At 40.9% G+C, this 7724-nt stretch overlaps 1 pseudogene; it reads right to left on the bottom strand.

Moving 5' to 3' along the window:
• Window positions 1–4566: 4566 nt before the first annotated feature.
• Window positions 4567–7724, bottom strand: part of LOC134390061 (transcriptional enhancer factor TEF-4-like) — a 109005-nt pseudogene continuing 105847 nt past the window's right edge.

Genomic DNA, 7724 nt, shown 5'->3' with positions numbered 1-7724 from the left:
CCTTGAGAGAATTATATTAAGTGAAACAAGTCAGGCACAGAAAGAGAAATACCACATGTTCTCACTTATTTTTGGGAGCTAAAAATTAATATATAAATTCACACACACACACACACACACACACACACACACACACACACACACACACACAAAACCGGGGGTGGGCGGGAAGAAGATATAACAACTACAATTACTTGAAGTTTATACGACAAGCAAACAGAGGGGACATCGGTTGGGGGAGGGGGAGAGGGAGGAGGGAGGGAGGTTTTGGTAAGGGGCAACAATAATCAACCACAATGTATATCGACAAAATAAAATTAAAAAAATAAATAAATAAAAATAAAAGGAATCAAATAGATGTGGGGAAAAAAAGGCACAGATTAAAAGCAGAAGGAAGAAAGCTCACTATCTGGTGAGAAGATAATATTTTATGCCTCTGTGCTATGAATTAATTTGGGGCAATGGAGAGTACATTTTTTTGGTGTTAACTATATGTGCGAAATAATCATAAAGTATAACTGTCAGAAATCCAATTGTGAAAATCTACTCTTTTGTAAAAGATGTATCTCCAGCACCTGGAAAAATGCAGATGATGGTGAACTCAGGCAGGGCAGGAGGAATTAAACCCAGGATGTGTCCATCATGCCATTCAGCAAATGAGTTAGGAGCTGAAGGTGGGATCCTGACCAAAGGATGAGACACAGTGTTGGGTTTTTAGAAATGGAAGTAGTCTGGGCCGACCCCATGGCTCACCCGGGAGAGTGCGGCGCTCCCACCGCGGGTTCAGATCCTATATAGGGATGGCCTGTGCGCTCACTGGCTGAGCGCGGTGCGGGCGACACCAAGCCAAGGCTTACGATCCCCTTACTGGTCACAAAAAAAAAAAAAAAAAAAAAAAAAGAAAAGAAATGGAAGTAGTCTCTCCTGTTGTTGGGAAAGGAAATTAAAAGGTTGACAGAAATTCCCAAACTGTGTTCTATGGAACAACAGGTGTTGCGGGTGAGAGAATTAGAAGGGCTCCTTTGTCAAATAAGTTTGGGAAACTCTCTAAGCCGTATTTGCTTGTGGAGATTCACAAGGCACGCAAACCTATAAAAAGTTCTGGGGAGCCCTGCTTCTTATTTGTTTAAAAAAGGTTCTAACAAACAAATTTGCTCATCTCATCTCACCCCCCAAAACTTTTTTTTTTAAATACAAAAATGACATCCTGTGGAACTAATATTCTGTGAAACTCAGTTCAGGAAAAGGGAGAAAATTTTGCAGATGTTACTCGATTGGAGGGAGGGGTGTTGTCACATGACCAGTAGGTCAAACTGACTATTCGAAAGAATCAAAGAAGTCATGCTTCATTGAGAGGTACAGCCATACTTGTCCAGGTAATGTACTTCAAGCAAACTCAAAGAGACAAGGTTGAGCTGAAAAAAGTCTCCCATCCAGGAATTGTCAATCAATCCTTTACCTGAATTACTTAAAAATAAGAAAACAAGTAATCTGTTCTCAATAGTCATTTTCTATGTCTTTGGAAGTGTGTGGTGGTAGGGGAGAGGGTATTGGTAAGGGGTGTTGCTTTACCCTCAGTTTCCATGTTAGAAAAAAATGTTCATTCTTATTTTGATGAAATAGTAAAAAAAAAAAAATATATATATATATATTTTCTTACCCATGTCTTGGAGATAGGAGGGTTATATTTTCTGAACAGAGAATGACAAAATCTGATTATTTGAAATCAAAAGTACACAAGCTGGGTTCTCAAATAGTGTGGCAAAGGAACCAAGGTGGCCTGGGGTCTAGGCATGTTTGCACCGTGAGCCACAGCCAAAAGTCAGAAGGCAACTGGCTAAGCCTTGTAGGAAGAAGTAAAAACCTGGATTTCTTCCACTTGTCTTCTTCCCACCCAGGCTACCCCCTCACTGACTCTTTCTGCTTGATTTGTTGATGATTTTACTGACATTTTGGAAATTCTCAACTGCCATGGAGGGAAATGGGGGATTTCTGCAGTACCACTTTCCCTTTCTCTTGTCTTTGTTCAGTGTATGGCCCTAGTGCCACACTGATGCTGAGCTGTCACTTCAGGCTTGTTAGTCAAATTATGGTGATTAATGCAAACAGCCAACATGAACTTTGGGCTGCTCAGATGTTAGATAACCCACGTGCTGGCAGGGAGCCATCTTTCTACATACCCTAAGTGACTCAGACACCTTTCAACACCAAAGAAGCTCTTCCCAAGCACAGAACCCTGTGATTCTTAAGTGACTCAGACACCTTTCAAAACCAAAAGACAGCCTTCTGGTGTTTGATATAAATTTGATGGCCAAGTCCTTTTCAGAAGATAAAATTAATGAGGCTGTTCAAAAACAAATGGCTTTAGGTGACAAAGGGTTGTTTTCTGTTGACCCCTCCCATGTACATGAGGCTGATCTTTACTAGAGGTTTTGCAACAAAATCAAGCCTCCATAATCCTTCCTTCGAAATGTGGTCATTTTCTTTAACTGGGTTTTAGGAACAATTAAGAACTCGCCTCATCCCGGGTTAACTTTTACATGTGGTCAATGGTAACGTGTCCATTGCTTTCCTCATCTGAAGCAGATGATGTTTTAGACACTAAGAAAAATAAATATAAGACACTTAGAACTTTGAAAGAAGCTTTATATAGAACTTCAAGGGGTTATTGTTTATTATATAATAAGGAATCCCCAATTCTGAAATTCTCCACAGAATGTGTCATCAAACATTTTGACCTCATATGAACTTAGAGCTCTTGCCAAAAGGGATTTCCTGTCTAGATTGGTGTAGTGAAGCTAACTGTGAGAAAAATTTTCCATCAACATAAATTGCAGTTTTATTGCTGGGGAATACCCTATGAAATCAGCCCGTTTCCGTTAATGCACCATTTTATGATTCTATAAAGTATGTTCAGAAGGGCCAACACGGGCAGCATTTTGATACAGTTTGATTTGTCCAACCATTACTTTTCTGGTGGCTCATCATCCAAGACCAGACTTCAAGACCCAGCATCTTATTCTGTCCCCACTACTCACAGCTTATTGGTACTATATTACTTCTTCCATAATGAAGAGTGATCTGTCTACTACTTCATCATAGGGAAGTGAGATGATTAAATCTCACTTGAATCATCTTGCCTTTGGCCAATTTTGATATCTAACCCATTGGTTAAGATAGCAGTATGGCATTCAAGCTGGAGATCAATTGTTTGGTGATGGTAAAAATTGGTGCTGGAAATTACCTAGGATGGTAATTTCATTATGCTTTGTTTTTAAGGTCAGTTTTCTTGAGGTATTATTTACTTACAATCAAATTCATCTTTTTAGATGTACATTTCCCAGCTTTGACAAACACAGTCACATATCCACTATCAATATGTTGAATATGTCCATCACTACGAAAGTCTCTCACGATGTATGTAGTCAATCACTCCCCACACTCCCAGCCCCCTAGCAATCACTGATTTATATTCTTTCTCTGGATCTTTGCCCTTTCAAGAATGTCATATAAATGCAATCATACAGAATGTAGTGTTCTTAGTCTTGCTTCTTTTAGCGCAATGCTTTTGAGATTTATCCATGTTATTTCACGTGTCACTACGTCACTACTTTTTATTGCTGGATATCATTTCATTAAGTGGATAAACCATGGCTTGTTTCCTCACCCGCTAGTTAAAGGACATTTGGCTTGTTTTTAGTTTTTTTGGCAAAAATGAACAAATACTATATAGACACTCGTGTACAGGTATTTGTGTGGGGGGGATTACTCAGTTATAAGGCAAATATATCTCTAATTTTATAAGAAAATGACGTACTCTTTTATAATATTAGTAAGTTATGAGAATTCCATTGCCAAATTTTAAAAATAAATTTTAGCCATTCTAATAGTGGTACCTGTAGTATGTAGTGGTATCTCATTGTAGTTTTAATTAGCATTTTGCTAATAATTATGTTCAGCATCTTTTCATGTGCTTATTTACCATCCATACATATGTTTGGGTAAAGTATTTGTTCAAATCCTTTGCCCAATTTTTTAAAAAATAAATATTTCATTATTATTAAAAGAAAAAGTATGTCCAGGATCCACCTGGCTCTGCTGCTACACAGAAAGGGTTGATCTTCAATTTGTGATACCACAGATCACATGGGGTGATGGGCGTGGGGTAGAGGCAACTGGAAAACAGGAAGGGGTAGAAGCCAATGTGTAGGGAGGGCCTTCCAAAACATGGGAGTGGGGGGTGGAGGAGGGGATGTCAGAGGCAGAGAAGCCAGTGCTGTACATGGGGGTTGTCTGACTCCTGTCTCCAATCTCTGATGGTCTGGAGTGATAAGTCCTTTCAGACATCCTCTGTGAGATCCTACTATCCTTAACTCAGTCCCAGCCATTCATCTCACCAACCAAGTTTTGGGGATCCTTCTAATAGGGGACAGCTCCAGTTGCTTAGGCTTGTGAGTTCAACCCCTTTTCCTCTCTCCCCCACTCCCAGTAAGAAGTATGAGGTAAGCTAGAGCGTCCTTCCTGGGAGTAGAGAGTTCTGGGGTGAGCCAGTTTTGGGGTCCCCCTTCAGTCCCTGACCAGGCAGTAAATGTGATGCTGGGCCCCAAGCTCAATGGTGGAGATCTCAGAGACACAGGTAGTGCAGATCAGCAAATCCTGGGTGTCTCTGTTTGTCACCATCAGGAGGATGGTGACATTCTCCAGAATACTGCATGTATTGCTTGGGGAGCTACTGCAGCTTGTGCAAGAAATTTACCAAGTACTCTCATGTGGGCAAGTGCAGCAGGTGGTACACAAACCTCCTGTCGTGCAACAGACACCTTCTCCCCCTCCTCCACCTTCTCCATCCTCTGCTTGCCAAAGGAGCAGAGCTTAGAGGAACAGGTGAGGGTCATGTGCTCCAGGCTGTCGTTCTGGCTGTTTACTCTGTGGAAGCCACCACTGCTACTGCTGTCCCCACCTCCTCGCCACTTGGGCCCCAGTTCAAGTCTGCCCAGAACGTGACCAGGAAAAAAGCGTGCAGGGCCCGCGATCTTACAGCTCCCATGGACTGCCCTTTTTCTCAGGGAATTTGTCGTAGATCTGCCAGACATCCATACTTTCGAGGTGGGGGGTGCTCCAGGATTAGGGCAGTGCTGGCTGATGTGTATGAACAAACAGGTGCCGCTGGTAGGAGTCAACTGCATCCGGCAGTTCCAGAAAGGCTGAGAACTCCACCAGCTGCAACTGGGCAGTGCCCAGGGCCTGCCAGGCTGGGGGTGATGGGGCAGGTGGGAGCAGGGGTGGCTCTGGGAGGTCAGTGGATGGGGGAGTCAGTGACAAGGAGAACGGTGTCTGGGAGAATGGCTTCACTATGAACATTCATTCCAGGGGGCTCAGAGCCCCCTCACCAAAACTGGAAAAGCTCAGAGGCCTGAGGACCGGCAGGATCCAGTCTGGCCTCCAAGGAAGATGCTGAGATGAGCTGGGCTGAGGACATGGTAGCAATACTCTGGAAAGCCTTCTCCTTGGAAACCTGATTCACATTCAAGGACTTCAACTTGGACTGGATTTCCCTCGATTTCCTTCGAGCCCAAACCTGGATGTGACTAGAGGCCTGTTTGCGAGTTCGGATCTTCCCTGTTCTCAGCTTGATGTAGCGGGCAATCAGTTCATTCCCACCTTACATCTCACCTTCATCCGAGGGGCAGGGTGATTTTCTGATGGCCGCAGGGCGGGTAGATGGCCAGGGCCTCCTGGAAGCTCTGCTCCAGGTCTGGGCTCCAGACGCCCTCTGCCTCCAGGCCCCCATCTCTCCCAGGCCCCTCACTGCTGCCGGTGCCCTCCTTATTGCCTGGCCAGTCACTGCCATCATCCAGGGGGGCCCCCGCCCCAGGTTCCCCATCTGGCCTCCCGGCCGGGGCTGAGGAACCATGGGTGGGTGGGGCGCTGCCCTTTTGCCCATTTTTACTGGGTTGTTTCCTTATTATTTAGTTTTGAGAGTTCTTTAAGTATCCTGAATACAATTCCTTTACCAGAAAAGTGTTTTGCTAATATTTTCTCTCAGTTCAAGGCTTGTTTTCAAGTTAATAACATGAAAAAGTGACTTTTGAAAAGCAAAAAAAATTTATTTTTAGTAAAGACCAATTTATCAAATTTTATTTTATGCATTAAGCTTTTTGGTATCTTGTGTCAGCTTTATAAACTCAGGTTTACAAAATATTCTATATTTCCTTCTACAACTTTATACTTTCATGTTTTACGTTTAGGTCTATGATTCTTATTAAGTTAAATTTTATATATATTACTATAGATTAAGATTTTTTTCATATTGATATCAAATTGTTCTTTCAGTAATTGAATTGTTTAAAAGATGAACATTTATTTACCGAGTTGCTTTTGTACCTTGTTCAAAAAAATTAGTTTATGATATATGTATGGGACCATTTCTAGACTGTCTATTATATTTTCTTTGCTGTTTCCATCTTTTCACCAACATCACCCTTTCTAGATAAATGTAGCTACAGTAAGTCTTGAAATCAAGTAGTGCACCAACTTTGTTCTTTCTCTTTAGCCTAAGCTAGGTTGCTTTTCTACATGAATTTTTGAATCAGCTTTTTAATTTTTACAAAAAATCCTGCTGAGAATTTGATTAGGATTGCATTTAATTTAGGATTTAACTAACATCTTAATAATATTGTCTTACAATTCATGAAAATGGCATATATCTTCATTTATTCTTATCTTCTTTGATTTTTCTTATCAAAGTTTTGTACTTTTCAGCATACAGATGTTGCCTATATATTGTGCCTTTTTTTTTTTTGCAAAACATAATGAGTGCAAAGTCACAGTTAGATATGAGGAACAAATTCTGGTGTTCTATTGCACAGTACGGTGACTGTAGTTAATAATACTATACTGCATATTCCAAAACAGCTAGAAGAGAGGGCTTTTAAAAAATTATATATATTTTTATAATTTTATTTTTGGCCACAAAACAAGTCTTTAATACATTTGGAAAGACTAAGTTCATAGAAAATACGTTCTCTGACCAAGTAACAGAAGGAAATTTGGAAAATTCACAAATGTGTGGAAATGAAACAACACTCTCCTAAATAAACAATGGATAAAAAGAAAAATCACAGGGAAATTAGAGAGTGCTTTGAGATAAAAACTAAAGTGCAACATATTAAAATTTGTAGGATGCAGGGCTCATGTAGTGCTTAGAGGAAAATTTACACTTGTAAACACCTATATTGAAAATAAGAAAAATCTCAAATCAGAATGTAAGTTTCTACCTGAAGAAAATAGAAAAAGTAGAGCAAACTAAACCGAAAGCAAATATAAGTAGGAAATAACAAAGATTACAATAGAAATATATGAAATAGAGAATTAAAAAGCAATTGAGAATATCAACAAAACCAAAAGTTGATCAACAAAATTTGCAAACCTTTGTCTAGACTGACCAAGAAAAAGAGAGAAAACAGAAATTACTAAAATCAGAAATAAAGCAGGGGCGTGATAGAGGAATTGCTTCTTCTATTATGCTGGAGTAGGCTGTAAGGAGAGAGATGTCCTCTTTTTCCAGTCTCCACTGGTGACTCTCCTTGTGTCACTGCAGTCGAGCGTCTGGTGGTCTGCTTGCACTGGCAGCTGTGGCTACTGCTGTGGTGTTGAGCTGTTTTTGCAGCAGCCGTGGCTTTGACAGTGGCTGTGGCTGTGGTGGGCCATCCGTGTGGAAGTGG

The sequence above is a fragment of the Cynocephalus volans genome, chromosome 11 (assembly GCF_027409185.1).
Source record: "Cynocephalus volans isolate mCynVol1 chromosome 11, mCynVol1.pri, whole genome shotgun sequence".
Classification (NCBI taxonomy): Eukaryota; Metazoa; Chordata; class Mammalia; order Dermoptera; family Cynocephalidae; genus Cynocephalus; species Cynocephalus volans.
Note: the sequence above shows the minus strand (reverse complement) of the source record. Positions and strands in the feature narration are given on the sequence as shown.